We start from the raw sequence: 9,972 nt of genomic DNA on the forward strand, positions 1-9,972 counted from the left end.
GGTGAGATACTGGAGAAGCAACATGCGTCAGAGGAGAGGCCAGGGGGTGGCGAGGGGGCAGAAGAGCTGCAGGGAGCAGGATGCTTACAGATACATAGAAGATGTGTGGGTATCATGCTGATGGAGGCCCTGCATAAATGGATGGATGGGGATAGAGACAGAGACTTGATTGGGAGTCATTCAGAAAGGGGGCAGGTTCTCTTTGGGTGCCTTGGCAGCCATCACTCATGTGGCTCAGGCGGAAGGGAGCTTGGGTTAAATGGGGCTTTAGGCATCAGCCATTAGATTCTGGGGGCCCATGCTGGGTGGTGCGGGGAAGGACCCTCTGTCTGAAGGCACATGATGACAGGCACCCCACCCCAGGCTGCTGAGGAAGGTGAGTTCTTTCTCCATGGAGCAGCATGGCTAACCTTTGAGTGTCATGGGAGCTTGACCTCCACTAGGTCCCGCCAGGTCCATTCCACCCTGAGGCCAGAACAGATCTCTACAGTTTCTTTTCCTGGCCCCAGCCCAGCAGAGCTCGGGGCAGGAAACCTGTATTGTTCCTGATTCTAGAAAGCTGCTGAGTCACCATGGTGAGGCGGGAAACGGGAGGCACCGAAGGGCTGATCCAGCAGCTCCATGAGCAACCCAAGCACTCAGCGGCGGCGCAGTGACAGGCAGAGGAAATCCCCCCCTGCCCCTAAATGCCAGCATTCCCTGGGACCACACAGCCATGATGCTCCCCGGGAGCACTGTGCTGGTTCTGTCCTGCTGCTCCTTTGCCTGCCCCTCGCATCCCCCTGCTAGCCAAGGGATTCTGGCAGCACCCGTGTACCCTGGTCTAGGAATAGCAAACAGCCCCTCGGGCAACTGCTCCTTAGCGCTGAACTGTAACTGTGCCATGCTTGGGAACAAACTGGAACTAAAGCTACAGTTGCAGAGTTCCAGCAATTTTCCCTTCTAAGGCAACAAGGCCTGAGAAGACAGCCGCCCCACCCCCATCTGCCACATACTGAGTCCCACCAATTCTAGGCCAGCCCAGACAAGGATCAAATCCCCTGACACCAACTCAGGACACATCCCAGGGTCCTGCAAATTCCCTATACAGCCTCAGTCTGGGCCCAGGAGACATCTCCCCACCCCCCCACTTCACTGGTGACTGCAGAACATCTCTGGGGCAGCTCCGGCATGTGCTCCTTTGGGAAAGTCTTTGAGCATTTCTAACATCCTTTATGGGGTTTAGCACCTGTAAAGAAGACGGGGCACCTGCGCCATTGTGCCCCGCCAGATCTCCATAGCACACCCGCCGGTGTTCCACGAACAGCTGGCCAGGGGCCTCTGCGCCAGCCCCAGAATGTGGCTTCTGTATTGGCCCTGCACCTACGGGCAGTTCAGCTTAGGGGGCAATGGGGGCTAGTCTCTCTGGCATCCTCTAACAGTGCAGGCTCCAGTCCCCTCGCCCGCAGACGGTGCTCTCCAGTCCTGCTGGAGTCAGGCAGACCCGGAAGCGGAGGAAGAATCGTTCAAGGGGAGCAGAACCTTCCGACACATCCTGGTGGTACCAGACACACCCACAGAGCACAGCTTGGGGGCACTGTGCCAGGCCCAGCTGCTCTGCATCGCCATCTACAGGTTGGGAGAGGTGCACATTGGAGCCAAGAGTCTGGAGAGCTTTTGGGTGACTCTTGTTGCAGTATTTCCTTTTTGGGTGGGGCAGGTGGCAACATCAGAACAGGATGGGAAGCAGCGCTCGATCCAGCCCATGCTAAGCCCCGATCTTGCCCCGTCGGCAGGGTTGGGGGAAACTGGGCTGGTGCATGATGGAACAGCAGCAGTCGCCTTGGGTTGCAAGTGGAAGCGAACGCGGGGGAGATCCCCTGAGACCTTCCTGACCTCTGAGCCACCCTTCCTCCCATCTCTGAGCTTTCTGAGGCCTTGTGGTTGCTGAGCAGGGACTGCACAGCTTTCCTTTCCATTTGCCAGCAGGAAATGAGGCTCGGTTCCGGGAGAAAGGCCTTCCAAGCTAGGGGGGAGTCTAGGGGGACAAAGGGGTGGGCACTGGCTAAGGCACATAGGGCAGCTCCATTGGGGCGGGTGAGAACTGGGGAGCGCACACCTCCCTGGACTGCAGAGACTGAGAGTGTGCACCTCTGGAACGGGGGACCAAGCCTAGGAGAGCTGAGAAGGAGAGAGAGACGTTGGGAGACAGAGCCCCTGGAATCCCAGCCCTGGGACGGCACAGCCCAGGAAGCATCTTTGTCCAATCCGGACCCTTTGTACTGTTCGGAGATCCCCTGCCTGGGTCAAAACTCTCCTCCTCGCCAGCTCCGTCATTCATTTATTTCTCCCTTCCTTCGCTGGGTGCAGCCGTCTGTGAGGCGTTTCCCCCAGTGTGGACCGCTCTCTCTACCACACCCTTCCCTGTGCCAACATTGCGGCTGCCACCCGGAGCCACAGAAAGCTAAGCCAGGTGGGTGAGTAGTTTTTTATACTGTGGGAGGGTGAAGGGACCTGCTTTACCTGGAGAGAATAACGGGCTGGGATGAACCTAGCAATAGAAATGAGATCAGGAAAGGAGTGATAAGAGCAGGGAGTTGGGATACCTCGGTTCTCTTCCCAGTTCTGGAAGGGAAGTGGTGGTGGTGGGGGAATCGAACAGTGAGAACGGGGGGGGCAATGTGTGTCAGGACTCCTGAGGTCTATTCCCAGCTCCATCACATGCTCATTCTGATAGTGTTACCTAGTGGCTGGAGCATTGGGCTAGGCCTTGGAAGAGCTGGGTTCTAGACCTGGCTCTGCTGCTGGCCTGCTGCATGATCACTTCCTCTCTCCGTGCCTCAGTTTCCCCATCTATAAAATGGGGCTAATGATACTGACTGGTCTCCCAGAGGGGTTCTGTGAGTAAATGAATGTCCACAAAGTGCTATGACTCCCTCCAATGTGTGGTGCAAGGACACAGCCAGTGTTAACCTATAGAGAGGCCACAGGAGGCTAGCAAAAGATCTGATCCTGCCCCAATGCCAGGGGTAGGAGACAAGACTTAATGCACTAACCCAGAGCGTGAGGGGGGATCTGTCAGTGCCATGTGCTAGAAGCACCCCGGCCAGCTGTCCCAGAGGGGAGTAGAACATCCAGTGACCTGCAATGTTCATTGTGCTCATCTAGATGGGTGTGGGCACCTACTCAGTGCCCTGCCTCCTTCATGCCAGGTGTGTGGCAGAAACCTCCCCTATTTAGAGTAGTCCTGGCTAGGACCTTACACTGCTGAGGGTGAATCTGATCCAAGGGCGTTGCTCAGGGAGTCTCATGGTAACTGTGTTTGCCAGCGTACGCCTAGCATTGGCAGAAGCAGTGCCAGGCACCTCACACACCGCTCCCTGCCAAGGTGCCTCAGCCTCTGGGGTGAGCAGGGAGGTTGGGTCCGTGGCCCAGTCAGTCCTCAGCCTTTCTGCAGCAACTAAAAGCTGGTGGGCTGTTGGCATTGTGACGGGCCCATGGGACTGACACCCCACAAACTCATGTCACACAAGCCAGTGACTAGCCATCAGGTGGGGACTTTGGCTGCCCACGTGCCAGTGCTTGAAACAACTAGCCCCAAGGGTCAATGAGAAGGCGGTTTGATCAATGGTGCAGCAGGTTCGGACACCGTGAGGGCAGACAAGTGAGAGGTTCTGGAGAGAGCTTCTTGCTCGGGTAGAGCTGAGGACTGCATGACGTGCAGCAGAGATCAGCTGGAGCTGAGATGCTACAGCAGCAATGCACTAGAGCCGTGTGTGGCAGCAAGACCCTGTGAGTAGGATGTGGCCCTGGGAAGCTGGGTTCAGGACCTGGCTCTGTCACCCACTTGCTTTCTGTCTTTGGGTAACGCTTAGTGCCTCAGCTTCCCCATCTGTGCAATGGTGATAGTGACCCCCACCTTTGCAAAGGGCTTTGCAATCTATATTGTTAGTGTGATAACATGAGACTTGGTAGCTGGAAGGATACAGGAGCTGTGGGTCCCAGGCTGTGGTTTGAGTGTTGTGGAAAGTAAGGGGGGGGACGTGTGTGTGTGCTCTGGTTCTGTATCCAGACCAGCGTACTTAGCAGGGACTTTCTTGCTCAGTTCTCTGTACTGGGGACAACTGTCTCATTTACAGTGTTTCCAGGACTAAAACAGAGGAGGCACTGTCCAGAAAAGTGAGAGTGCTAGACCCAGAGCAGTTCCCAGCCACTTCTGTCCCAGCCTCTCCCAGCAGGGGGCGCTGTAGGGTGTGGGGCAGGAGTGCTGGCTGGGGGGAGTGGAAGTGTTGAGGAGGCCTTGTTTCACTCTCCCCTCTGGACTGCTGGTGAGTGTCTCATGCTTCCAACCTGGAACACACCCGGCTTCCTGCATTTCTTCCTGGCTGTTCCCTCATCCCAGGCACATGGATTTCCGGGCCCATCAAGAAGCCGGATGGGCTGTGTGTATTATCTCCTCCATCAGCCCTAGCTTGGGTTGCTTTGCTTTGTTCCCGGCAAGGAGGCATGGAATGGTAACCCTACGCTGCAGCCATTGCGCAGTGCTACACCCGCGGGGCCGCCCACCAGGCAGAACGGCATCCCCTAGTGACAGTCAGCCTTGTCCCCTGAAGAGACCTGGCCTAACATGGGGTGGAGGGAATTGGGGTCTGTAATGGGGGTGGTGGGCAGGGGGAATTGGGGTCTGCAATGTGGGGTGGGCAGAGGGAATTGGAGTCTGTAATGGGGGTGGGCGGGGGTGGTGGACAGGGGAATTGGGGTCTGTAATGGGGGGTGGGCGGGGGGAATTGGGGTCTGCAATGTGGGGTGGGCAGAGGGAATTGGAGTCTGTAATGGGGGTGGGCGGGGGTGGTGGACAGGGGAATTGGGGTCTGTAATGGGGATGGTGGGCGGGGGGAATTGGGGTCTGCAATGTGGGGTGGGCAGAGGGAATTGGAGTCTGTAATGGGGGTGGGCGGGGGTGGTGGACAGGGGAATTGGGGTCTGTAATGGGGGATGGGCAGGGGGAATTGGGGTCTATAATGGGGGGTGGGCAGGGGGAATTGGAGTCTGTAGTGGGGGTGGTGGACAGGGGGATTTGGGGTCTGTAATGGGGGGAGGGGGGAATTGGGGCCTGTAATGGTGGGGTGTAGCTCTGGGAGGAGGGGAGGGGAAGTGCAGGTGTGGTTGGCATGGCTGGTGGTGCGTATCCACCCTGAATTGGCTGCCTATGCTCATGTGCGGGGCTAGGGGTTGGGCTGGCAAAGCCCCCAGCTCCCGGAATGTGGGCTGGCTGGCCTCCTTGCTGGGAGCTGCCCCACTGCTGCCTCCTGAGCCCTTCGTGTGGAACAGTGCCCCCAGCTCCACAGCCAGCTCCTCTGGGAGTCCCCATTGTTTGACTGGCCTGGCCCCTGCCTCAGCCTAGCCCCAGTGCCTCCCCTTCCCCCCTCCTCCCACTGGGAGCTCACCCCCCACCCCGAACTGCAGAGCCCAGCTTGGGCCAGTGCCTCCCCTTCCCCCCTCCCACTGGGAGCTCACCCCCCACCCCGAACTGCAGAGCCCAGCTTGGGCCAGTGCCTCCCCTTCCCCCCTCCTCCCACTGGGAGCTCACCCCCCACCCCGAACTGCAGAGCCCAGCTTGGGCCAGTGCCTTCCCCTTCCCCCTCCTCCCACTGGGAGCTCACCCCCCACCCCGAACTGCAGAGCCCAGCTTGGGCCAGTGCCTCCCCTTCCCCCCTCCCACTGGGAGCTCACCCCCCACCCCGAACTGCAGAGCCCAGCTTGGGCCAGTGCCTCCCCTTCCCCCCTCCTCCCACTGGGAGCTCACCCCCCACCCCGAACTGCAGAGCCCAGCTTGGGCCAGTGCCTTCCCCTTCCCCCTCCTCCCACTGGGAGCTCACCCCCCACCCCGAACTGCAGAGCCCAGCTTGGGCCAGTGCCTTCCCCTTCCCCCCTCCCACTGGGAGCTCACCCCCAACCCCGAACTGCAGAGCCCAGCTTGGGCCAGTGCCTTCCCCTTGCCCTCCTCCCACTGGGAGCTCACCCCCCACCCCGAACTGCAGAGCCCAGCTTGGGCCAGTGCCTTCCCCTTGCCCTCCTCCCACTGGGAGCTCACCCCCCACCCCGAACTGCAGAGCCCAGCTTGGGCCAGTGCCTTCCCCTTGCCCTCCTCCCACTGGGAGCTCACCCCCCACCCCGAACTGCAGAGCCCAGCTTGGGCCAGTGCCTTCCCCTTGCCCTCCTCCCACTGGGAGCTCACCCCCCACCCCGAACTGCAGAGCCCAGCTTGGGCCAGTGCCTTCCCCTTGCCCTCCTCCCACTGGGAGCTCACCCCCCACCCCGAACTGCAGAGCCCAGCTTGGGCCAGTGCCTTCCCCTTGCCCTCCTCCCACTGGGAGCTCACCCCCCACCCCGAACTGCAGAGCCCAGCTTGGGCCAGTGCCTTCCCCTTGCCCTCCTCCCACTGGGAGCTCACCCCCCACCCCAAACTGCAGAGCCCAGCTTGGGCCAGTGCCTTCCCCTTGCCCTCCTCCCACTGGGAGCTCACCCCCCACCCCGAACTGCAGAGCCCAGCTTGGGCCAGTGCCTTCCCCTTGCCCTCCTCCCACTGGGAGCTCACCCCCCACCCCAAACTGCAGAGCCCAGCTTGGGCCAGTGCCTTCCCCTTGCCCTCCTCCCACTGGGAGCTCACCCCCCACCCCGAACTGCAGAGCCCAGCTTGGGCCAGTGCCTTCCCCTTGCCCTCCTCCCACTGGGAGCTCACCCCCCACCCCGAACTGCAGAGCCCAGCTTGGGCCAGTGCCTTCCCCTTGCCCTCCTCCCACTGGGAGCTCACCCCCCACCCCGAACTGCAGAGCCCAGCTTGGGCCAGTGCCTTCCCCTTGCCCTCCTCCCACTGGGAGCTCACCCCCCACCCCGAACTGCAGAGCCCAGCTTGGGCCAGTGCCTTCCCCTTGCCCTCCTCCCACTGGGAGCTCACCCCCCACCCCGAACTGCAGAGCCCAGCTTGGGCCAGTGCCTTCCCCTTGCCCTCCTCCCACTGGGAGCTCACCCCCCACCCCAAACTGCAGAGCCCAGCTTGGGCCAGTGCCTTCCCCTTGCCCTCCTCCCACTGGGAGCTCACCCCCCACCCCGAACTGCAGAGCCCAGCTTGGGCCAGTGCCTTCCCCTTCCCCCCTCCTCCCACTTGGGCCTCACCCCCTTGACCCTCCCCAGCGCAGGGGTGGGGGGGCTGTGATCGGATTACAGATCAGCCGCCCTTCATTTCCTCTGCCGCTGGAGATCCGTCTCAGCTGGGATGAAGGCACCGGATGATCCAGTAGCTCTCCTCCCTGTTGGTATTCCCTGGCCTTGGGCCTCACATGATGGGCATGCACTGCTAGAACCCACCCACTGCTGCTCAGAGGGCATTGCTGGTACCACTCTGCCCTTATGATTCTGGCACCTGCTGTAGGGAGTGGGGCAGGAGCACTGGCTGTGGGGAGAGCACCGAGCTACTCCAGCCTCTCCCAGCAGGGGGTGCTGTGGGGAACAGGGCAGGAACACTGGCTGTGGGGGGGACCTCCTAGCTATTCCAGTCCAGCCTCTCGCAGCAGGGGGTGCCGTGGGGAGTGGGGGAGGAGCACTGGCTGTTGGGGGAGCTCCTGGCTACACCAGCCCCAGCCTCTTCCAGCAGGGGCGTAGGGAGTGGGAGAGGAGCGCTCGTTGTTGGGGGAGCTCCCAGCTACTCCAGCCCCAGCCTCTCCCTGCAGGGGGCACTGTGGGGAGGGGCAGGAGTGCTGGGTATGTGGGGAGCTCCCAGTTAACGGATCTGGTCTCTCCCAGCAGGAGCAGGAAAGAGTGGGGAGGTAGCAGTGCTTGTCTGTGGGGTGGCTGCTTGTTAAGAAAAGCCCTAAGGTGTCCCTCCATTTGTGTAACCAGCGAGTAATGCTGGGGTGGGAGTGGATCTTCTGTACCTTACCCTGTGGGGAGGGGGGGTGGTGGTGGTGGGGTTTCTTATCCCAGCTGTCACTAGTTGGCCTCATCCTGTTTGCTTGTCTGGACTCGTGCACTCGGGAAGTTCTAGCAGTAGAAGCTAAAGGAGTGAATTTAAACCACTGTAAGCCCACATGTGGAAAGCCAAAGGGAGCTAAGCTAAACCAGAAGCAGACACTTCTGAACTAAGCATATGTGGTCAAACTCCCCATATATACAAGCCCTTAATTACTTTACACACAGTGTCTTGTAAGTGGCTCACATGTGACTGGAAAAGCAGGGCCCGGCTAAAAGCAAGCCCCAAGGTTATTCCCCTGGTGCCCTGCAAACCCAGTGGAGGAAGGAAGGGGAGGTGCCCAGGCCAGCTGGCAGTGCAAACATAAAACTGCATTCGATTGTGGGGGTGTGAGATTGGGGCTGTGGCGACAGCCCTGGAGCTCAAAGGCCTCTGGTTGCTTGCAGCCAAGATACAGCATGGGCAGCGGCAGGGCAAACAGCCCCCATATAACCTGCATGCCTCAGCCCCACCCCGCAGAGACCAACCTCTATGTGTGAGACAGGGGCATCCGCTGGAGGCCAGCAAAAGCATTCAATACGTTCCCCTTGGACCCACCCTAACCTTGAGGGAAGCTGCTACTGTAGATGGGCCCAAACCATTTGAGAACTGGGGCCCGGTCGTGCACCCTGTAACAGTGTCCCCAATGATCTCGTCCTACTATCCCCATTTGCAACAGCAATCCTGGATGGATCAGGAGGGATCTGCAGTGGGCAACCTTGGTCAGCCTGTGGGCCATTTCACTAGTGCAGAGGGACCCTCTGGCCGACTCAGTCCTCGGTCTTGCTGCTGGGAGTGCCAGCAGGTTTGGTGGCAGTGGGTGTCACGTAGATACCGGCCCATTTGGAAATCGACTGGGACATCCCTCCCCATCTAATTCATAGCCAAAAGGCCACTCATCAGCCACCCCAAGCCAAGGCTCTTTGGTCTCCTTTGACCTGGGCTGGGTTATGGAACTAGGGACCTAGAGGTGAGAGACTCCATCTCCAGAGCCATCCCAGTCCCCAGTGCCGTAGGTGACTGAAGGCACTTTTTGGAGGCTTTAATCAATAAGGAATCCAGCGTGTGGCACTGTCTCTTTAACCCCTATGTTCCTGCTCATAGCCCAGGGCTCCCAGAAAGGAGTGTTCAAGCAAAGTGTAAAGCTTTAGAGACATCCTGAGCTGACAAGCACCATTGCTGTCCCTGGTGGTGGCACTCAGCAGAGAGACCTGGGACACCATGGGGTCTCAAGGCCCTTCTGGGATAGGGTTGAGGCCCACGGGCCCAGTGGTATGGGGGAAGCAGGAGCTCTGTTATGTAGTTAGATAGAAGCTGATTTCCAGAGACAAGGAAGACCCACGACTGCAGCTGAACTCAACCAGGGCTGATCGCTCAGCATCCTGTGTCTGCAGGTTCCCCAGATGGCACCGTACACCAGCCAGCCGCCAAACTCAGACAAGCCCCATTGAACCCCTGAGTGCTGTTGGCTTCTGCGATCATGAGAACATGCAAATAACCTCGTGGTGGGAGAAGATCCAGCTGCTTAGCCTTCTGGCTCTGAAGAGCTGGTTTTGATTGAGCTCTAGTGGCACTTTGGAAGGGCTCCAGAACGCCGGCTGGTTGGAACGCGCCAGCCATTTGGCATGCCAAGCCCTGCCCTGGCAGCCAGTTGCCAGAGCTCTGGGGGAGCCATTGAACCCAGCAGACTGGCGGGCGCATTCCTGGGAAGGAAAATGGCCCTCCCGAGACAATGGCCATTCACTGGGGCTGACATTGTTCCCCCAGCAGATGTTTATGTAGAGTCCATAACGAAACAAATGTTCGAAGGGATTCCCAGCCGTTGACATAACAACCGCTTTGTGACTTGATCAGAGAGCCAGTGCTCCCAAGTCAATCCTTATACTAGTGGTTCTCAAACTTTTGTACTGGTGACCCCTTTCACATAGCAAGCCTCTGAGTGCGACCCCCCCTTTATAAATGAAAAACACATTTTTATATATTTA

This window comes from Lepidochelys olivacea (assembly GCF_965140295.1).
Source record: "Lepidochelys olivacea isolate rLepOli2 genome assembly, chromosome: 7".
NCBI lineage: Eukaryota > Metazoa > Chordata > Testudines > Cheloniidae > Lepidochelys > Lepidochelys olivacea.